This window comes from Bos grunniens, chromosome 4 (genome assembly GCF_055505025.1).
Source record: "Bos grunniens cultivar Pamir isolate PY7600 chromosome 4, Bosgru_T2T1.0, whole genome shotgun sequence".
NCBI lineage: Eukaryota > Metazoa > Chordata > Mammalia > Artiodactyla > Bovidae > Bos > Bos grunniens.
Window position 1 is genome coordinate 63238483 of NC_141168.1, and position 24083 is coordinate 63262565.

The 24083-nt window shown below is 39.2% G+C and overlaps 1 protein-coding gene and 1 long non-coding RNA gene across 24 annotated transcripts in view; both read right to left on the reverse strand.

Annotated features, from left to right (window-relative positions):
* Positions 1-24083, reverse strand: part of IMMP2L (inner mitochondrial membrane peptidase subunit 2) — a 958924-nt gene that overhangs the window by 775724 nt on the left and 159117 nt on the right. The window lies entirely within an intron of this gene.
* Positions 12251-15634, reverse strand: LOC147374251 (uncharacterized). The gene is made up of 2 exons (XR_015162545.1): positions 15507-15634; positions 12251-14258 (listed from the first exon to the last, which is right to left on the reverse strand). It is a non-coding gene; the product is annotated as an uncharacterized LOC147374251 (long non-coding RNA).

Here is a 24083-nt window from a genome sequence, read left to right on the forward strand (position 1 = left end):
GTCGTGTCCAACTCTGTGTGAACCCATAGACAGCAGCCCACCAGGTTCTCCCATCCCTGGGATTCTCCAGGCAAGAACACTGGAGAGGGTTGCAATTTCCTTCTCTGATGCATGAAAGTGAAAAGTGAAAGTGAAGTTGTTCAGTCGTGTCCAGCCCTCAGCGACCCCATGGACTGCAGCCTTCCAGGCTCCTCCATCCATGGGATTCTCCAGACAAGAGTACTGAAGTGGGGTGCCATTGCCTTCTCCTTTAACTAAGCACAAAGCAGATCTTTTAAAATTGCTCACACGCTAGAATTTGACAGCATCATAAATGCCTATAAATGAATATTGAATAATGCAAATTGGTAACCAGTTGATAATGCATCTGTGTAAATCAAACGAACATTCATGTAATAAATTCACATCTGACCTTTTTAACCTTTCCCAGTATTGATCATTCTTTGGTGGATAAGGTCCTAAATGAGGCTAATGATACTTGTTAAAAAAATGGAAAGGAAACAAATGCATTCTACGGGAATGACTAAATAAAAGCATTAAAACTTGGTGATAAGAAGCCAGTTCCCAGGAGGAAAAAAAAACCCAACACTAGAAAAAAGTGACGGGACTTAACAACTTCACAAGATGAGCTTTACCAAGTCTATGCTAACTCCACATTATTATTGCCCTTATATCTAACAATCATAACTCATCTGATGCACAACTTATCATCAGGCTCCTTGCATTTTTTCACAGTATTAAAGGCAAGAATGTCATTCATACACTTCTTATCAAATTAAAACCAAAGGACAGTCCAATCCTGAGAGTCAAACAAAGTAAGGACGTAAGTGAGATGGCTTTGGTCATAAATCAAAAGCTAATAGGGCCTGAACACATGAGTCTGACCCTTTAACAACATTCTCTCCCAGCTTGACAACTCAAGTGAGAAAAGTGTAGGGGTTATCGCCTGTGCTAAGACACTGGATGCTACACTTGATATTAGCTGAAGCTATCACACTATTCAGAAAACTTTTTACATGAAATCAGGTAAAATTGTCACTGGACTTCCCTGATGGCTCAGTGGTAAAGAATCCGACTGCCAATGCAGGAGACACAGATTCGATCTCTGGGTCAGGGGATCCCCTGGAGAAGGAAATGGCAAACCACTCCAGAATTCTAGCCTGGGCATGCCATGGACAAAGGAGCCTGGTGGGCTACAGTTCCCAGATCCACAAAATAGTCAGACATGACTAAGCAACTGAACAACAAAAAAATTACCATTATCACCAAGACTAGACTTTTGTTATCTAAGAAATTATGAAGCTTTTACATCAGATACATTCAAATACAATGTCATGATCTATTAAGAAGACTTCAGTATTTCTGGTTAACATTTAAAATTCCTATCAGAGTTTTGCCTCTTTTATAACAAAGGTCATACATAGGAGGTTCTATCTCCCATCTACTCAGGTGGTGCTGAGCAAGACATTCTTAACTCAATGATTAACTCAGCAGAACTTACAGGGTCAAACTGCAAGACTAATGTCCTATCTTCATGCACAACAAGACCATATTTGCCAACCATCACAAAGGAACAGGATTGTTGAGTGTTGCTGCAAAGAGTCGAGACAGGCCAAATGATAAAAGCTACCAGGAAACAAATGAAGGAACATCCAACAAAATAATGGCCTTGTGAGATAGTGAGATGTCTACCACCAAAAAAGTAGCTCTCCATCTACTTGCTTAAAATTTTGTCTTTTGGGCCTGGTATTCAACTGACTTATGCATGAAACTGGGGGTTAAGCCTGGAAATGTGCATTTCTAACAAACAGCTGGTTCTGATGTAGGTAGAAAACAACATACAATCCAAACTAAAAAACCAGACCTTAGCAAACCTGTGGACATATTTATAATTTGGTCAAAAGCAACAGCTGATGGACTATAAGGTCCTTTTGATATTTAATCTTTGTTTCTACAAGATTAGGAAGACAAGTAAAACCACTGAGCCACCTGGAGATGCAAGAGATGCAGGTTCCATTCCTTGGTCAGGAAGATCCCCTGGAGAAGGAAATGACAACCCACTCTGGTATTCTTGCTTGGAAAATCCCATGGATAGAAGAGCTTGGAGGGGTATAGTCTATAGGGTCGCAAAGAGTTGGACATGACTAAGCGTGTCCTACACACACACCCACACACACAGCCAATAAGCAAATAAAAAAATACAAACATCATTAGTAATCAAAGCAATGCAAATCAAAATAACAATGAGATGGCACATCACACCCTCTAGGATAGTTCTACACCAAGACATTTAACATGTTAGAACTTGGAGAAATTTGAGTCTCCCTCCTTCATGGTAATAAGGGTGCAATTTGAAAAACAGCAGTTCCTCAAAAGCGAAAATGTAAGAATTATCATATGATCTAGTAATTTCACTCCTAGTTATAGACACAAGTCAACTGAAAATAAGTATTCAAACAAAAACTTCTACACAAATGTTTACAGCAATGTTTTTCATAAGAATCACAAGGTGGAAACAGTTCAAATGTCTATCAACTGATGAGTAGATAAACAGGATGTGGAATTATCCATATGATGGAATATTATTCAGCCGTAAATAGAAGTATTGACACATGCTACAACCTAATGAACCTTGAAAACATTATGATAAGCAAAGGAAGTGAATCACAAAGGACAATATGTTGCTTTAATTCTATTGATATAAAATGTTGGGACTATGTGAATCACAACAAACTGTGGAAAATTCTGAAAGAGATGGGAATACCAGACCACCTGACCTGCCTCTTGAGAAACCTATATGCAGGTCAGGAAGCAACAGTTAGAACTGGACATGGAACAACAGACTGGTCCAAATTGGGAAAGGAGTATGTCAAGGCTGTAGATTGTCACCCTGCTTATTTAACTTATATGCAGAGTACATTGTGAGAAATGCTGGGCTGGATGAAGCACAAACTGGAATCAAGATTGCCGGGAGAAATGTCAATAACCTCAGATATGCAGATGACACTACCCTTATGGCAGAAAGTGAAGAAGAACTAAAGAGCCTCTTGATGAAAGTGAAGGAGGAGAATGAAAAAGTTGGCTTAAAGCTCAACATTCAGAAAACTAAGATCATGGCATCTGGGCCCATCACTTCATGGCAAATGGATGGGGAAACAGTGGAAACAGCGACAGACTTTATTTGGCCGGGGGTGGTGGCGGGGGGCGGGGGGGGCGCTCCAACATCACTGCAGATGGTGACTGCAGCCATGAAATCAAAAGACACTTACTCCTTGGAAGAAAAGTTATGACCAACCTAGACAGCATATTAAAAAGCAGAGACATTGCTTTGCCAACAAAGGTCCATCTAAGTCAAGGCTATGGTTTTTCCAGTGGTCATGTATGGATGTGAGAGTTGGACTATAAATAAAGCTGAGTGCAGAAGAATTGATGCTTTTGCACTGTGGTATTGGAGCAGACTCTTGAGAGTCCCTGGGACTGCAAGGAGATCCAACCAGTCCATCCTAAAGGAGATCAGTCCTGAATATTTATTGGAAGAACTGATGCTTAAACTGAAACTCCAATACTTCGGCTACCTGATGCGAAGAACTGACTCATTTGAAGAGACCAATGTTGGGAAAGATTGAAGGCGGGAGGAGAAGGGGATGACAGATGGTTGGATGGCATCACTGACTCAATGGACATGAGTTTGAGTAAACTTCAGGAGTTCACGTTGGAAGGGAGGCCTGGCATGCTGCAGTCCATGGAGTCGCAGAGTCGAACACGACTGAGCAACTGAACTGAACTGAAAATGTTCAGAATAGAAAAATCTATAGACAGTATATTACTGGTTTCTAAGGGCAGAGGTGGGGGTGGCGTATTGATTATGGATGAGGGTAGTAGGGATTCTTTCATGGATAATACAATATTGATTGTGTAGATGAACGCACAAATTCACATACTAAGTTACTGAATTATAAATTTCAAGTGGGTGAATCATATGGTATACAGATTAAATCTTGAGCTACTTTTTAAAAAGATTTATCTAAAATAATAAGGAAAACACCCCACCATGATGACCTCCATGCCCAGCACCATTTCCTTTAGAGAACTGCCACCACCCCCATTTCCTGTCATTCTAGTGGGCTGTCAACTGCAGGAAGTCCCCAAATGCCACTCTAGCCACAGTAGCTGCTCACAAATTTCTGTCACTTAACTCTGGAGTTGTTTCTATTTCTATACTTCCTAAAAGTTAGTCACACAGTCATGTCCTACTCTTTGCAATCCCGTGGACTGTAGCCCACCTCTGTCCATAGAATTCTCCAGGCAAGAGTACTGGAGTGGGTTGCCATTTCCTTCTCCAGGGGTAAGTGAAGTCGCTCAGTCGTGTCCGACTCTTTGCGACCCCATGGGCTGTAGCCTACCAGGCTCCTCTGTCCATGGGATTTTCCAGGCAATAGTCCTGGAGTGGATTGCCATTTCCTTCTCCAGGGGATCTTCCCAGCCCAAGGATTGAACCCAGGTCTCCCACATTGTAGACAGACGCTTTACCGTCTGAGCCACGAGGGAAGGCATACTTCCTGAGGCTTACTTATTCAACTCTATTTCCAATTCTGTGATGTACTCACACTTTATCCAACAAACCCCCCAGGTTTCTATGCTTAAATAATCTTTCATTTTAGGTTGCTTGTAATCACAACACACTATTTGGTATATACTCTACATTCTTCCAGTGGTGCTGGTGGTAAAGAACCCACCTGCCAATGCAGGAGATGTAAGAGACTCGGGTTCAATCCCTGGGTTGGGAAGATCCCTTGGAGCAGGGCATGGCAACCCACCCCAGTATTCTGGCTTGGAAAATCCCATGACAGAGGAGCCTGGCAGGCTACGGTCCATAAGTCACAAAGAGTTGGAGATGACTGAAACAAATTAGCACCAGCACTAGCACCTACACTCTTCCATTCCCTTGTCTAGAAGTAATTTCATAAACAACTGACTATAGATCCTCACAACTTTTTCTATGGCTATACCATTACGTGTCCACCTATATAAACATGTCTTAACAGTGTAATAGTATGTATAGCATGATTACATGATAATTGATTTTGTCATTCTTTTACAAACAGTTCATTATCTTATTTATCCATTTTTCTTTTAGCATCAAGGGGAATAGGAAACATCCATCAAAAGTATATCTGGCTAAAATCCAATAAACATTTACTGAATATATTTGGTGGTTGGGGAAAAAATTTTTTTTCATACTTTTAGATGAGAGGAAGGTGAAAAAAAATTTCTAATCAATTTTTGTTTACAATCTAGTTTGACACAGAATATATAACAATTACAAAACAATTATGTATCAGCAAATAAGCAAAACTGCACAACAGTCATCTTGTACCAGTTGAAGTTATGCAAATTCAATTCAATTTTACTAAATATCAACTATGTAATGTTTTTCAGTCCTTCAGGGTGTCCAGAAAAATAGTTTAGTTTGGTATACTCAACCATTAATCAATATTTTGTAATTGTCATATACACAAAGATTGATAAAATTTCCAGCAAAATTAAATATGTTTAGGACAAAAACGTCCATGACTCTGACAATTATGATTATAAAAATCATCTACATTTTTTAGTACTTACTAACTCTTATTATCTCATTTATGTCTTCAATCAATCCTAGGAGGCAGGTATTGTTATTATAATCACCCAAGGGCATTATGATCACTTTAACTGGCAAATCTGAGATTCAAAGTCAAATCTTTCTATCACAAGAGTTCCTTTCTTAACCAATACTTCTGTAATATCGTAATGATTTTAACAACCAGCTGAAATATTGAACTGAAGAATTTTTATAATATTAAGTTACATTATGGAGAAGGCAATGGCCACCCACTCCAGTACTCTTGCCTGGAAAATCCCATGGATGGAGGAGCCTGGTAGGCTGCAGTCCATGGGGTCGCAAAGAGTTGGACACGACGGAGTGACTTCTTTCACTTTTCACTTCATGCATTAGAGAAGGAAATGGCAACCTACTCCAGTGTTCTTGCCTGGAGAATCCCAGGGATGACGGAGCCTGGTGGGCTGCCGTCTATGGGGTCGCACAGAGTCAGACACAACTGAAGTGACTTAGCAGCAAGTTACATTAAAACATTTCTATTTACAAAAATCCTGCAAGCAACAAATTACTTTTCTGAATCAGCCAAAAAAAATTACTAAACCTGAGTTCTTTACTTCTTGGCACATGAGAAGTTACAATATCAATTTCTTCAGTATTATGATAAAGGCAAAATCAAACTAATTCAAGCTACATACTCAATAGACTTGTGATCTTTACACAGAAAACAGGTTAGTATAGACTCTTAATGGTGTAATTATTGTCCATGAGAAATAGGTACACAGTTCCATAAAAATACAAAATAGTACAGAACACATTGTAATTACTGCATTTGTTACACAGTAAATCTTTCTATATTTATGCATATCTAATTGAAATGATATTTATCAAAAGGCTAATGACACCATTTTGAATCCCATTTACTAAAAGGCTAATGAGATAGTAGAATACAAGCTGTTTATTAATTGAAGAACAAGATATGTGACATCTGTACATAGTCAGAGAAAACTGAAATTAAAAATAAAGTATCTCATAAACCTTACAGTAAAGAAGTCGTATCAGAGATAAGAAAGACCATGTACAATGTCAGTTTCCCTTGTAAACTGATAAGTAAAGGCAAATTTATATTCTAGTCAAAGAACTTATGTAAGGAGAGTATATAAATTATATGTAATGAGACTATGTAATTATATATCCATTTTTTCAGGAATATCATTATTACAGGTATTTAAATACAAGTCATTTTTTTTAATTGCAAGATAGGCCATAATGCTTACATGGTGAAATAAGAATTGCATATACTGCACTTTAAGACAACCTCATGTTAGATTACTGCACCTCAGAAATACCCTATTGATACCTCATGAGCCAAAAAGCAATTCCCTAATCATATGAATATAGTGGTAAGACACCATGCTGCTGCTGCTGCTAAGTCGCTTCAGTCATGTCCAACTCTATGCGACCCCATAGACAGCAGCCCACTAGGCTCCCCCATCCCTGGGATTCTCCAGGCAAGAACACTGGAGTGGGTTGCCATTTCCTTCTCCAATGCATGAAAGTGAAAAGTGAAAGTGAAGTCCCTCAGAAGCGTCCAGCCCTCAGGGACCCTATGGACTGCAGCCCACCATGCTGAACAGCAAATAAAGTGCAGTCACTTTCTTGAATAATGGTGATACTAATGAATATATATCGCAACACTTTTCAGCTTCAAGAACAGAAAACTCCAGACACATCAAAATGGCACATATCAAACTCTAAATAACAAAATTATTTAACAGGTAATTGCAAACTCTCTGCTCATCAAATAAACAGGAACTCATTTTAAGATTAAGACAAGTAATAAGTCAGTTCAGATTGAATTTTTAGATGAAAAAGCAATCATGAGCAACTTTCTAAGCCAGGATCTTGATTAGATTTTTTCCTAACATTAACAACAAGATTCATAAATACGCAGTAAGTTTAAGCAAAAAATAAAATTCACATATATTTCAAGGAGCAACTGTTTTATATAAATAATTTATCATTACAAACTACCTGAATAAAAATCAAAAGTGAATTACCAGCAGTCAGTAAAAGTAACTCCCCAGCAAAAACTTCTGTGTATATTTCTCAACATGAAGTAACATGAAAGAATTCACTCATGGCTAATATATTTGTCAAGGAAAAAATGGTTTTTTATTACTGAACCTAAATAATTTGAAGGCACATCAACTGTAATTCGTGTGTTTTTTTTTTTTTGTTATCATTTATCCAGTGGTATATTTATCAGTTGTCATATCAAGGCTCTGCCAGGAGAGTTTTTAAACATTTATTAAGAAACACAGTCTATAGTCAAAATGAGATTATGCTTATTATCTTCAAAGAATCTGAAATAGCCTATTATATATTTATTGGCTCCTAGGACATGTTCCAGCCAGATAATGATCTTTTGTCAAAATAAGAGTGATCCAGTAATATGGTCCTCTTCACCCAGGCTGACAGCAACTCTTAGAAAGTAATCAAAGCAAAACTATTCACCTAAGTGCAAGTGACAGAACTAGCTCAAACTGCTTAGATTTTTACTTTTGTTTAAAATTTTAGCCCCTTGAAATGTAAGTGGAGCTAATGCACAGGTATTAAAAAGCAGCAGACTTATAATCAATACCTTCACTAACAGCTATTCCCCAGGCTATCTTAAATAGGAGCACTAGAGTTATGCAAGATGGAAAATACCCAATTAGGTTTTCCTGGACCAATTTAACTTGTCTAGCTATTGAATATGTTGACAATAAATACATCCACGCTCTTGAGCATGTGAGAGAAAAATCAGCTCTTTAATCACCAGTAACACTAGTCTAGAAACAAGCCATCTGGCTTATCTCTGATATACTCTGGGATTGTATCATTCTATCTTTTAAAATACCATGCGTAAATTGCTAACCTCAGAACAAACTTAAGTTCAGATCTCTTTACAAAAAAGTACAAGAAACTGTTTCTTTTAAGTATCTGAGAGTGATTCTAAGAGAAAGTCATCAACTGCTCTCCCTGCTAACCACTTTCAATAGTGCCAGAAACAGAGAACAAATCTGAGCTCCTTGTTCAGATACAAGCCAATAAGAGAAGCATATTTTCACCCAGATGCTTGTGTCACAGTCAGCCAGTACTGAAACACTGTACAAGCTGTTGTAGCTAGTTGATTTGGGTGGTTAAATATTGTCTTTGAACACATGTGAACAACTCTTTTGAACCTGAGTCATTCTCTTTCTCTTGCTCTCGCTCTCTCTCTCTCTTGCCTGCAGTGCAGGAGACCTGGTTTCAATCCCTGGGTTGAGATTATCGCCTGGAGAAGGGAACAGCTACCCACTCCTGCATTCTTGCCTGGAGAATTCTACGGACAGAAGATCCTGGCAGGCGATGTTCCATGGGGTTCCAAAGAGTCAAATGTGACTGAGCGACTTTCACTTTCACTTTCTTTCATGTTATAAAGGACTCACTGGGCTCCTCTGGTCAATGGTAACTACAAATATAGCTCCACAGGCCCGAGTATCTGAGCATACTTCTGTAAAGAATATGTTCTAAAGTCAAGGGCACAGAGTTATCACAAGCCAACTCAACTTCAGTCTACTCCACAGCCATTAACTTAATAGGTTCTAGGACAAGAAACCTCTGGGAAATGATTGTCGTTAAGCTCCATGAGGATTGGAGGGACAAGGAACCCTTCTGCCCCTCTAGGGTTCCCTGCCATGTACATGTGGAGTAGAGAGTTAAGAACAAGTTCCATCCTCTCTGCCTAACACTTCAGCAGCTCCTTCCTGGGGAAAAATCACAGCTGCCACACTGAGTCACACTTTAAGCCTTCTGGGTGGAGTTACTGTTCCTTCAAGACAGGAACTCAGGTTCCCTCTTCCTCTACTCTTCCCATTTCTGGTGTTGAAGAGGTGCACATGCATGCCTGGGCTGAATCTGGACCTCTATGACTACTCTGCCTGATCACTTTGTGTAATTTTTAAAAAAATCTGATCTGGCCTTCGTCTCCTCTCTGCTCCAATTCTCCACCTACAACTGGGGAGGTAAGTGTGACTGAGGCTCCCTGGAACAGAAAACACAGTTTAGCCTTCAAATCCCTCACTGGAAAAGCCAGACATGGAAGGTTACCAAGCATTCATCCAGCTAGGAAGCAGCACTTCATTTCCCTGCTGGTGGGGAAACAAGTCATTGTTCAGTCCAGAACCCCACAGAAGGGCTAAAAGTGAAAGACAAAAACATCAAAATCTCACCTTGAAATCCCTTTATCCAAAAGCCCTCAGCAACAGGCAAAGGAAAATTTGCACCAAGTTTTTTTTCTCTTTTTTCATGTGTCTTGACCTCAGTCTGACCCTCCTGAAGTCCTCCCCGCTTCTACTACCACATGTTCAAATTCATGAATTTTCAATGTGTCATCTTCTCAAGGAAATCCTCCCAGCCTGCCCAGTTAGATTTAAGCATCACCGCCTCATCTATCCTCTCATGTACCTTATTTATATCTCCATTAAGCACTTTATTTTAATTAGTTATTTAAATATAGCTCCCCTACTAAATCAGCTGTGCATCTCTGGCCTTGAGCACATTGTCAAGGTTGGTCCCTGCTATAAGGCACACTCATCGCCTGTGAACTCCCACAGCACTTTGAGGGGCTCCTACTCGGCCCAGTAGCACTTGATCAGCACTATCCCCTCAACTCCTTTTCTTTTTTTTTGGAAGAAATGGAGAGATTGGAAGGATTTTGTATCATAGATAAGCAATCTGAACTAATATGACTGCCCAACCAGGAAGAGCTAAAGGAGCAATGTTTTGTCTCAGCGGATCATAGCTCCATTTGGCCCAGAGCTATGGAAATTCTTAAATCATCAGGCTCAAAGGAAGATCCACAGAGAGCAGAAATCAGTCATGACTCAATGTGAATGAAGCACTAATGGAAAAATCAGGCAGGAGAGGCGGAAGGTTGGGTTTCTGGTGGCGGAGGAAGTCCTCAGTGACAAAATGACCTTGAGCAGAGACCTGAAAGGGGAGGAAGAGAACTGAGTGGGTGGTGTCCCAGTGTAAACTGTAACCAAATCTTGGATTTCTACTGCTTATACTCTTTAAACTAAATCAATTGTCTCTAGGAGAGGAAGATGCTGATGAGGAAAATAGCAGGAGAAAGAGCCCTGTTCTTGACATTCAGGGCACATTAGGAAAGCAGTTCCCAAACCCCCAACAAGACACAGAGCACTATCCCCCGCCCACCAGGGTCCTCAACCACAGAGGACCCTTTTTGGCAACCAAAAAGATGCCATGTAGGCATTTTCATTGACAGGAGTAGCAAACCACTCCAAACTGTAAAATGTTAAAATTGTAACTAGAGAATGTTTGATCTTTCGTTGCTGTTTTTAAAGGCTGATGTCCTAAGTGCTTTGTTATGGTTCCTATCATGCAAGTCATTTGACTCTACTCTGAGTTACTCAGCTGTCACAAGACAGGAAATGGGCTGCAATAAGAAGAGTTTATTCACAGCAGTGTGTCAGTTGCTCAGTCATGTCCAACTCTTTGCAACCCCACGGTCTATCCAAGATTTCTCTAGACAAGAATACTCGAGTAGGTTTCCATCCCCTTCTCCAGGGGATCTTCCCAACCCAGGTATCGAACCAGGGTGTCCTGCACTGAAGGCAGACCTTTTACCCTCTGAACTGCCAGGGAAAAGTACAAATACATGGTCCCATATCATGTCTTCACCCAAGGCAAGGTTTACCTTTCCCAGGGAACTATTTGTCTGGTCCAGTTAATCACTCCCTACCAATCACAAGTAAAATATCATTCAGAAAGATGAGGTAAAGGAGAAGATAACCTAACAATTTTTGCACACAATTACTAAGTGACTGGAAGTAATCACCTCTACAACAAATAAATCTTTGTGGCGTGAATGACATCTCCACGAGACTGTCCTTTCCTTTGACCAATTTGTTCCAGTTCTTAAAAATAACTTCTGATTTTAGGCTCTTATTTATTTACTTAATAAACTGAGCTGGATATTTATAATAAACCAAGTACTCAGAGTGATTAACTACTTAAAAATAATATGTGTGTGTGTACACACATTTACACAAAAACACACAGGTCTTATGTGACCTTCATTTGGGAATATTTTTATGCATGTCAATTATTTAGATTCAAGCATGAAGGTATGTTATATGTGTGTGAATGACTCTGTATCAGAGAGACAGGCAGAAACAAAAAGAAGGGACTGGGATAAGAAGCAAGTAAAATTACACTAGATGAGGTCAGGAGAATGGAGACTCATAAGAAAATGCAAATATGTTTAAAGTGAAAGAATGAACTGAGCCTTCACTCACTTATCTTTCCTCTACAATCATACTGACTGTCCATCAACATGCCCGCATCCTGCATGCTCCCTATGTTCCTTACAGGTTAAACACAACCAAGACCTACCTCTAAAGCCACTTGCAAAAACATCGATCCCACCAACTTTTAGCTGACAAGTAATTATATTTTATCCTCCAAAAGAAAATCAGGCATAAAAACAGTCTCAAGAAAAATAAAAACTAGTATCCTTGCTTCACAAAAGAGACAAAAAGAAAAAGATTTAACCAAGAGAACACCTTCAGTTTCTGTCTTACCATCTATTAATTTTAATTTTGATTTTTCTTTTTATATTACAACATACCTATTCAAAACTAGAAGAATCCCTATATCCATATATTGTCCTGCAAAAAGAAAACACTATTATTTATATTTTTGTTCAAACACTGTAAGAATAAAAGAACTGTTTTTACAAGAGATGAGGTTCCTACAGATAACATTTACCCACAGGATCTGAGGCTTTTTTGTGACATAAAGTGCACAGTACTTTGAGGATGGTTACAGATGCAATGGCACAGAAAAGGCTTTTAACTTTGGCTCATTTCCTCTGACCACCATGCCTCCACTCTAAATTATAACCTCTCAAAGCTCCAGATCCTTTAAAACTAGCTTTTAAACTACCTTCCCTTGGTATCATTACAAAACAAGAATGCTTTCTTACTTGAAAATAAAAGCACAAAATTATTAGGACTCAGTAACTGTTCTCATTATTGCAAACCAATAAACAAGGCTCAAACATTTTTCCTAATAGCTGCTTCTTATTGAGCTGACAAGAAATAAATCCAAAAGAAACCAAAGAAAGATCTGCCTCTGCAATACAGATGGTTTCTTATTCAGAAACTATCTTTTATATCAGAAACCACTAGCGCAAATCCCACTGCTATCATTATCATCCACAACGGCAAGCTAAGCACTAAAACCCTGTCATTCATACTTTAGAATAATAATTTTAAAAATTAAATAATTTAAAAATTAAAAAAAAATAAGGACTTACTGTATTGCACAGGGAACTAGACTCCACATCCTATAATAACCCCATAATGTAAAAGAATCTGGAAAAAGTACATATAGGTATGTGTTCAGTTCAGTTCAGTTCAGTCGCTCAGACATGTCTGACTCTTTGCGACCCCATGAATCGCAGCACGCCAGGCCTCCCTGTTCATCACCAACTCCCAGAGTTCACTCAAACTCATTTCCATCGAGTCGGTGATGCCATCCAGCCATCTCATCCTCTGTCGTCCTCTTCTCCTCCTGCCCCCAATACCTCCTAGCATCAGAGTCTTTTCCAATGAGTCAACTCTTCACATGAGGTGGCCAAAGTACTGGAGCTTCAGCTTCAGCATCACTCCTTCCAAAGAACACCCAGGGCTGATCTCCTTCAGAATGGACTGGTTGGATCTCCTTGCAGTCCAAGGGACTCTCAAGAGTCTTCTCCAACACCACAGTGCAAAAGCATCAATTCTTCGGTGCTCAGCCTTCTTCACAGTCCAACTCTCACATCCATACATGACCACTGGAAAAACCATAGCCTTGACTAGACGGACCTTTGTTGGCAAAGTAATGTCTCTGCTTTTCAATATGCCATCTAGGTTGGTCATAACTTTTCTTCCAAGGAGTTTCTTCTTTCAGGTGGTCTGGTATTCCCATCTCTTTCAGAATTTTCCACAATTGATTGTGATCCACACAGTCAAAGGCTTTGGCATAGTCAATAAAGCAGAAATAGATGTTTTTCTGGAACTCTCTTGCTTTTTCCATGATCCAGCAGATGTTGGAAATTTGATCTCTGGTTCCTCTGCCTTTTCTAAAACCAGCTTGAACATCAGGAAGTTCACGGTTCACATATTGCTGAAGTCTGGCTTGGAGAATTTTGAGCATTACTTTACTAGCGTGTGAGATGAGTGCAATTGAGCGGTAGTTTGAGCATTCTTTGGCATTGCCTTTCTTTGGGATTGGAATGAAAACTGACCTTTTCCAGTCCTGTGGCCACTGCTGAGTTTTTCAAATTTGCTGGCATATTGAGTGCAGCACTTTCACAGCATCATCTTTCAGGATTTGGAATAGCTCAACTGGAATTCTATCACCTCCACTAGCTTTGTTGGTAGTAATGCTTTCTAAGGCCCACTTGACTTCACATTCCAGGATGTCTGGCTCTAGGTCATGAATAGAGAAGCAGAATTTGGTGGTATTCTTCAAAGATAAAAGACAAAGAAAGACTTAGGAAGAGTTCCAGTTGAAGGAGACCAAAGCACAGGATGATAGATACAAGACATGGTCCTGGATGCCGCACCTATAAAGAACATCGCTGGGTGACTAATGAATTACAAATGAGATCCAAGGGTTAGATGGTAATATTATATCAATATGAATTTCCTATTTTGATGGTTACATGAAGGTTATGTGGGAGAATGTCCTTGCTTTTAGGAAATACTTTCTGAATTACTAAGGGATTACTAGAGCATCATGTTGCAACTTTTACTGTCAAGTCAAAAAAAAAAAAATCTTCAAAATAAGGTGTGAGAGTAAAGGGATAGAGAAAAGAGAGGGAATATGATAAGACAATTGTAATAAATGTTAATACTAGGGGAATAGAAGTGAAGAACATATGAGAGTTCTTTGTCCTATTCTTGGAATGTTTCTGTAAGTTTGAAATCATTGTAAAACTAAAAGTTCAAAAAAGAAACATTTGGTCATAAATGTTTATATACTATTAAAAAAGCCTTACCTTTCTATGAAGGGTCACAATCTGCTGTGAATTTTTTTAAAAAATCGTATGCTGTGGCTATAGATAGAAGAGAGCTTACATAATACTAAAAGCCCTCAAACACAATAAGGACATTAAAATGGCCTTTGTCAACTCTAAGTCTAAAAAATGTGAACAGTAATTCTTATGCAAGACTTTGCTGATTAAAGGTGATATATTTTCTGGGCAATACAAATACTTTAAGGATAAAACTGCAGAAAATCCCTGATATTCATGAAATAAGATGACCTATATAGACAAAGAAATGTGTCACCCAGATTCTGCTTCAAGGATGAACTGATAAGGAGTATGATCAGTAGAGGGTCTTCAGGTCAGCAGACGCGATCACGTCCTCAGCTGCAGACAGAGAGTGGGCAGCCCTTCCTTGGGCATTCCATATCCTTCCACAGAGCAAGGGTGACCCAAAACAATGCCAAGGTCAATATCACCTCCACAGCCCCCTCCACTGGCCTGGCTGGGACTCTCTCCCTCTTGCATACAAGTTTCATCTCTTTCTCGGCCCAGTCCTGTATCTTCTTCCCCTTCCTTTCACAGTAGTTGATCCCTGATATACTCCATGCACCCCCATTCCATCTCACCCCCATTCCATCTCAAAATGATTACTTCTTGGGAATTTAACCTACAACAAGGCCCTCCTATACTGTTTGTAAAAACACAGCTTGATATGGGCACATTTTATAATTTTGTCTTCTGAGTGGGCAACATTATTTCTGATTCATAAGACAGTTGTGATTTTCTTAAGGTGAATTCTGCCCTCAACTCCCATCCATTTACCTTCTCATGCTGTGTGACAGAAGAATTGTACTTTCCCCTTTTCATGTTAGCCAAATATAAAAGATAATCATTGTTTAAACAACAAATTTCCCTCTTACGGTCCATTAGCTCCTGTGGCTGTTCCTGTAGTGAAATTGAAATATAACAAAATGATTTCCATGGCAATAGACAATAATCTAGTAAATGTGAATTCTGACTTAGCTACAGAACAAAATAAGAGAAGATTACAGGACTGCGATGGAACTAAATTTCAATTTCTGTGTGTGTATTTTTAGTATCACATTTGAAACAAAGAAAATAGACAAATTCATATACACAGAACTAGGAAGAGTGAAACTCTAATTAAAGGCTAAGTTTAAAAAATACATCTCGATCATCAGTGTATATTATCACTCCCTACCATTACTACCAGGATACATTCAACTATCACAAAAAATTTTACTTAGAAATTTGATACTTTTTATTTGAGACTCTATTATGTACTATAATTTCAGTTCCAATTACTAACATATCCCATTATGTTCATTTTTACTAATAATTACAAGTATGGTTGTAGGTAATATGTAAATGAAAGATTCTCAATCACCTACAGAATCTTTAGTAAAGCATAGGAATAGAGGAACTGCAGCATTTCTGAGCATCACAAATACAGTAGCAGATCTCTTGCCAGACTCTCAGTTAGCCAGCCTCTCCATTTATCCCTTTGAAACATGCAGGCTGGAGCCCTTGGGCAGCCAATCTTTACCACATACCACTTTTCTCCCTCCCAACCCTCTGAGTTGTACACTCAAAGGGTACAACTTTGATTGTTTTGTTCCCACACTTATTATCAGTTGTTCTTGTTGCTATGCAAATTGCTCATAAGCTGATGAAATCAAAGTGCAAAAAGGCAAGAATTATTGTAACTAAGAAAAACAAGTACTTTGCGTCACTAAAATGTAATAAAGATGAATCACTAAAAATATTGGGGCTTCCCAGGTGGTGCTAGTGGTAAAGAATTTGCCTTCCAATGCAGGAGACATAAGAGACATGGGTTCGATCCCCAGGTCAAGAAAATCTCCTGGAGACAGGCATGGCAACCTAATCCAGTATTCTTGCCTAGAGAATTCCATGGACAGAGGAACCTTGTGGGCTAGTCCATAGGTTAGCAAAAGGTTGGACATGACTGAAGTGACTTAGTGCACGTGTGCACACACACACACACACACAAATTAATATAAACATAATGGGTATGAAGAAGCCTAGACTAGGTAATTAGAAAAAAATTATTCAAATCTAAAAGGATTCCACACTCAGAATGCTTTGTGTCTTAAATTTTCTTTTTTAATAAACCAAACTAATTTATTGCAGATAACACATTGTGTCTGTGCCTTACACAAGAATGATTATGCAAAATTCCACAGTTTTTAAAGGAAAGAGTTTCAGCCTTACAACAGAAACTGGCAAATAGAGATAAGAGTATAAGTTCAAGGAAGCCTGGAGAAGATTCTTTAATATTTATCAATACTACCACACCTCTCTTTCATTTGACTCCACTCATTAGATGGGATTACTGCCATCTGTTCTTAAGGATGACATTGAGCATCATCTCCTCATCCCTGATCTGCCATAAGCATTGCCTGCATCTCAGGCTAATGTCTCCTGGTTTCCAGCGAAGGCTCAGCAAGTGTTCTTTCCCTGCTTGCTTCACAGTCTGGCCTTGTTTTGCATATACAGATCCTTCATTACCAACTAGACTTTCTTTGTGTCCAGTATATCACATCTGAAAATTGTATTTTCTCTTTGGACACCTGCTACACAAGATGGAATTCAGACAAGAACTTATTCTTGGATCCACAGGCACATTACTTAGTGAGACATATATCCAACCTGTTAAGTACTCTTGCTTATATTGGCTAACTAGGAAAAAGGGTACCAGGACCACTGAAAGCTCTTTTTATTCTTTCAGCCACATTTTAGTGGTCAGTGTTTCCTGCCCACTGGAAATGCTCAAGAGTTATCATAAATAGTTTTATACCATGGGCCCAGCATTTGTAGCTTGAGATCCCAAAGTACCTAGTCTGACTACTTTTTACTCTGTTCCAGCCCACTTCCTGAACTACCACTCACCTCATTGCCCGTCAATCTATTACATCCTTACCTCCCTTCTTGAACATTTTGGCCTTAAACTCAGTGCTTCTCCTATTATGTTTGAGCTGTTTTTACTCTACACCACTTCTGACATCAGACAAGTGTTTCTCCTCCTGACACCAACGAATTCTAATACCTCTGGGTGTCCTATAATCCAGTCAATTGTGACACTGAGTTCCCTGGGTTAGCTTCAGACTCCCCACAACATGCTTTCACTATAAATGTCAGTCAAAAGTATCAAGTCCCCAGCTTATCCACATTTCTGTCCAACTTGGCAAGGGGTTCCCACAACTGACTCTCCCTGCAGGAGTCAACAATTCACCAGAATGGCTCACTCAACTCTCAAAGACACTTATATACTATTACCAGCTTGTTACAACGGACACAAACGAAGAGCCAAATGAAGAGGTACATAGGATGAGATCCCAAAAGATCCCAAACATGAGAATATACATCCCCTGGAAGTTGGGGTCTGCTCCCCTCCTAGCACATGGGTACATTCAACCAATTCTGAAACTCCCTGAACCCTGTCATCTAGGGCATTTTATGGAGGTTTCATTACATAGACAAGACTCATTAAATCACTGGTCTTGGTGATCTACTCAATCTCCAGTCTCTCTCCACTAGCCAGAGGGTGTTGGGTGGGGCTCAAAGTTATAAGTTTCCAGTCAAGGCAGGTGCTGTTTTGGTGACCAGCCCTATCCAAAGCTATCTAGGGATCCATCAAGACTTGTTACTAGAACAAAAGATGTTCACACCACTTCTACCACTCAGAAAATGTCAAGTGTTTTAGGAGCTCTGTGCCAGAAGGTGGAAACAGAAATCAAATCTCTCTCTCTAGGACCATAATAAGTTAACTCTTTCTTCCTTTTTCTATCGACAACAAATAATAGCTCTCTGTGACCTAGCCTCTTTAACTGCTCCTCTCACACTACCTCTTGGGCTTCCTTTGTGGCTCAGCTGGTAAAGAATCTGCCTGCAATGTGGGAGACCTGGGTTCTATCCCTGGGTTGGTAAGATCCTCTGGAGAAGGAAAAGGCTACCTATTCCAGTATTTTGGCCTGGAGAATTCCATAGACTGTATAGTCCATGGGGTCGCAAAGAATCAGACACAACTGAGCGACTGTCACTCACTCACATACTCACTCACATTGTCTCTTAGGAGAAACTTCTCCCATTTATCCTTTCCTTCCCTCTTCCTTGCCCGTCTGTACCAGGTAACAGCCAAGATTTAGATTATGCACTTTTGATTAGACTTAATCTGTCATCTGCTCTGCTCAGACTATCTGCTGTGTGTATACTCTGCATGCTAGGAGGAGCTGTTTAATTTCACTCCTGACATTTTATATAGGGAATAATTGCTTACAGGTTCAATGTCTCTAGAAACACCATTCCTCTGGGAAGAATATATCTATTGCTTAATGTCCATTGACTGTTTTACTTTGAAAATCCTCCCACAGCCATTCCCAACTGCCAACAGTACAACTTTTCAGTCTAATGTCTAATATGAGTGGAAATTAAAGCTTAGTCTCTGCCTACATAAAAATGTACCCCTACTTGAAGAATTCTTTTTCTCTGATTCTATGCTCACATAAATGGGTTCTATACATGTATCTTTTTCCCAAAAAGAACAGGCCTAAAGACAGCCAAGAGATACAGTATAGACAACTAAACTTCATTCTGAACAGAAACACAATTTTTTTTTCATTGCCATCTTGTCACATTTTCAAAATTTTCTCTCAGTGATGATAACCTTGTTAAAAATTAATCTTTAAGAGAGGGAACAGTAATTGATCAGCCTGCTAGTTCACTCTCTCATCTGCCAACCAATGTATTGCATTTATTAGGATACAATTTTTAAAATATTCTGTCATCTCTGGAATCAGCATTTATTTTACAGTCAATCACAGCATAGTTTAAGTACCTTTTTCTTTCTTGGTGGTATATAAAAATAAGGATGCATCTCAGATTTGATAAAATTTAAGTTCCTCTCTCAGCAGCCTCTGGTTGGCCACCAGAAATAACCAATGTAAAACACTTAGAATTGGATATGGAATACAGGAAAAGTACTCAAATTTTATTTGCTGTGCTCATCATGTTTCTAAACATGAAAGAACAGAAAATTCAAAAATAAACACAGATTAAGTTAGAGATCTGATGCATTCTCCTTATTCAACTTTTTCTCTGAATGCATTTTGTTTGTTTCTGTCCTAATTTTATATACTTCTCATTTGTCCCCATGTACATGTGAGTCCAGTAAAAAATATGATGCAGTTTCAAAAGGTTATGCTAAATGACCTGGCTCAGAGTATCCAAATCCAATAGATTAGCATCTTTTCATATCAAAGGCTTTTAATATCCTTTGAGATCCAATAAGATCCTTTCACTAGCTACCAAATCAAAAGACTATTTGTATAATGGACTATAAGAAATCTCACTGGATAACAGACTAGAAGACAATTCCGCAGTTAGGAGTCTTTGAAAATGGATCTAATCTTTTCTCTTTTTTTTTAACTAAAAGTGAAAGTCGCTCAGTTGTGTCCAACTCTTTGTGATTCTTTTGCGAATTTTCCGGGCCAGAATACTGGAGTGGGTAGCTATTCCTTTCTCCAGGGGATCTACCCAACCCAAGGACAGAACTCAGGTCTCCTGCATTGCGGGCAGATTCTTCACCGTCAGAGCCGCCAGGGAAACTAAAAGTACCAAGTTATAATTTCAAATGATATGTTATTTTCCTACCACATCACTCTGCTACACTTTGTCATTTTTTTCTGTCTCCATACACAGTTAGCTGAAATGTTTTTCTAATTCAACTAGAGAGCAGTCGGTTAAATTTTCTAATTGTAGCCCAATTTTGCTTTCCTAATATATATTATTATTATTTCTACTTGTTTTTACTGTATACTCTGCGTGACCCCATAGATGGCAGCCCACCAGGCTCCACTGTCCCTGGGATTCTCCAGGCAAGAACACTGGAGTGGGTCGTCATTTCCTTTGGCTCTTCAGATCAGATCAGTCACTCAGTAGTGTCCGACTCTTTGCGACCCCATGAACTGCAGCACGCCAGGCCTCCCTGTCCATCACCAACTCCCGGAGTTCACTCAGACTTACGTCCATCGAGTCGGTGATGCCATCCAGCCATCTCATCCTCTGTCGTCCCCTTCTCCTCCTGCCCCCAATCCCTCCCAGCATCAGGGTCTTTTCCAATGAGTCAACTCGTCGCATGAGGTGGCCAAAGTATTGGAGTTTCAGATTCAGCATCAGTCCTTCCAATGAACACTCAGAACTGATCTCCTTTAGGTGGACTGGTTAGATCTCCTTGCAGTCCAATGGACTCTCAAGAGTCTTCTCCAACAATTTCAAGATTCCATGATGACATTACTTCTCCTTCCAGAATCTAGTTTTATACTCCCTGCTGCTGCATTTCCAACCTGGTGATATTCTCTTGTGCCCACTTTCCACCCTTCACCTTCTCTACTTCACCCCACTGTCCATTTAAAATGTTCCTACCCTGTTCTCTATAAGTCTTTTCTATATGATCAACTAACTACATATGTAGTCTGAATGACAATACAATTTAATGTACCTTCCTCATGCTCAGTTTATATTCAAGTAAACTGCCTGGCTCAGTGGGAAGATACTAGTGGCATGGAATAGTCAGACATCGAGGGTAGGGAGGAGGTCTCAGCCTATCTGCTTATATCTTTGAAAAGCATACTGCATGAGGCATGACTGCATATCTACTGAAATATAATGTCTTCAAAGTGAAGATTATTAGTATCCTTCAAACCAGTCAATCCTAAAGGAAATCAATTCTGAATATTCATTGGAAGGACTGATGTTGAAGCTGAAGCTCCAATACTTTGGCCACCTGATGCAAAGAGCTGACTTATTGGAAAAGACACTGATGCTGGGAAAGATTGACAGCAAGAGGAGAAGAGGACAAAAGAGGATGAGATGGTTGGATGGCATCACTAACTCAATGGACATGAGTTTGAGCAAACTCCAGGAGATAGTGAAGGCAGGGAAGCCTGATGTGATGCAGTTCATGGGTCGCAAAGAGTCAGACACAACTGAGCGACTGAACAATAACAGAATTTTACAAATCTCATTTCTATAATAATCATCAATACAAGTAACACTTATATTTTTTTTAGAGTTGCACCAAAAAAAGAAAGATTATACTGATAAGTTTTCAAATGTATTCTGATGAGGAAAATTTTGTTTGTGGGGGAAGTTGGTTATGTTTTTATCGTGATGTAATTGACACCTAACATTATATTAGTTTCAGCTGCACAACATAATAATTCAATATTTGTATCTATTGTGAAATAATTGCCATAAGTCTAGTTACTCACCCATGGTTAAAATATTTTTTCAAGTTATAAGAACTTTTAAGATCTCTCCTGATGCTGCTAAGTCGCTTCAGTCGTGTCCGACTCTGTGCGACCCCATAGACGGCGGCCCACCAGGCTTCCCCGTCCCTGGGATTCTCCAGGCAAGAACACTGGAGTGGGTTGCCATTTCCTTCTCCAAAGATCTCTCCTAGCAACTTTCAAAATAGTACATAGTACTATTAAGTATAGTCACCATGGCAGACATTACACCTCCGGGATTTACACTTAAGTCCAAATTTGTACCTTTTGATTACCTTCACGAGCTTCACCTACCCCCTACACCCAGCCTTTGGCAACCACCTATCTGTTCTCTGTATCTATACCTGTTCAGTATTTTTTGTGTTTTTTTCTTTTGAGATTTCACATATAAGTGACATCATACACTATTTGTATTTCTCTGTCCAATTTACTTCAATTAACAAATGTCCTCAAGGTCCATCCACATTGTCCCAAATAGCAAAAAAAAACTGGCTTGGTTTTTTGTATTTTCTGCTTTTTTTTGCTCTAATCTGCTGCTGCTGCTAAGTCGCTTCAGTCGTGTCCAACTCTATGTGACCCCATAGACGGCAGCCCATGAGGCTCCCCCGTCCCTGGGATTTTCCATGCAAGAACACTGGAGTGGGTTGCCATTTCCTTCTCCAATGCATGAAAATGAAAAGTGAAAGTGAAGTCGCTGAGTCTTCTCCAACTCTTAGCGACCCCATGGACTGCGGCCCACCAGGCTCCTCCGTTCATGGCATTTTCCAGGCAAGAGTGCTGGAGTGGGGTGCCATTGCCTTCTCCGTTTGCTCTATTCTAGTTTTTCTTAAATATTTACATAAATTTATGCAATAATTTCATTTTGGACTGAACAGATTTGCTTTTATTTTCTAAGGATTTGATGACGTGTTGAGATTATCTTGAGATGCAATAAAATTTAGCCTATGTTCCAAATGTAACCCACCAAGGTATAACATGAGTTAAAATTAAGTCAGCAAAATAAAATGCCAACTTCCATTGTTATACAATAGTGAATATGTATAATTACTAAGAATAGCAGCGTATGTTAAATATTTTCTGATTATTTACCTGTGCTGAGGGATATGGGGGACCAAAAGCAATTAAAACCAGTTTTCTGTCCCAAGTGTATACTCTGGTAAAACAGAGAGATGCATGCTCAACTAACAATTACACAAGGCAGAATAAAATGGTTCTTTAAAGAAAAGTGAATCCTGTAGCTGCATAAAACAATTTTAGCATTTAAAGGATATATAGGTAAGTGCAATGCAAGAGACCCTGGTTCGATTCCTGGGTCAGGAAGATCACCTGGAGAAGGGATAGGCAACCCACTCCAGTATTCTTGCCTGGAGAATTCCATGGACAGAGGAGCCTGGTGGGCTACAGTCCATAGAGTCACAAAGAATTTGGCACGACAGCGACTAACACACACACATATAGATTATTCACATAATGAAATGAAGTCACCCTTTTCTTTAATATGCTGCTTTGTTCACATTATTTAATCAAATCTTAAACTTCCATTTATTACAAATCAAACTGAAATTTCACAAGGAGACATTAAAAACCTTCCATCTCTCTGAATATCCAATCTGTTTCCTATTATCTTCCCAACAGGAAATGTCTGTTCCAGCCTCAATGCCCTCTTGGTTCCACAAGCACATCATCTTCATTTATGTCTACTGACATCTGTTTTTCCATAGCCATCTTAACACAGTAAATCCTCTCCCTCCTATCCAAACTTTTTCTAGCTCAACTCAAGAAGCATTTCTTCCAGAAAGTCCTCTTGGATCATCCAAATCCCTACTTACTTTCTTCCTTATCATGTATCATTCATTTTGGTAACAAATCTTATTCAGTTTTAAATTATTATCTGCTGTTTTCATACCAACTAGGTTAACATTTTTTAAGTCAGGTGGTTTGTCATTTATTTATTTTGTACTTCCTAGGATTTGAACTGTGGTATTGGAGAAGACTCTTGAGAGTCCCTTGGACTGCAAGGAGATCCAACCAGTCCATCCTAAAGGAAATTAGTCCTGAATATTCATTGGAA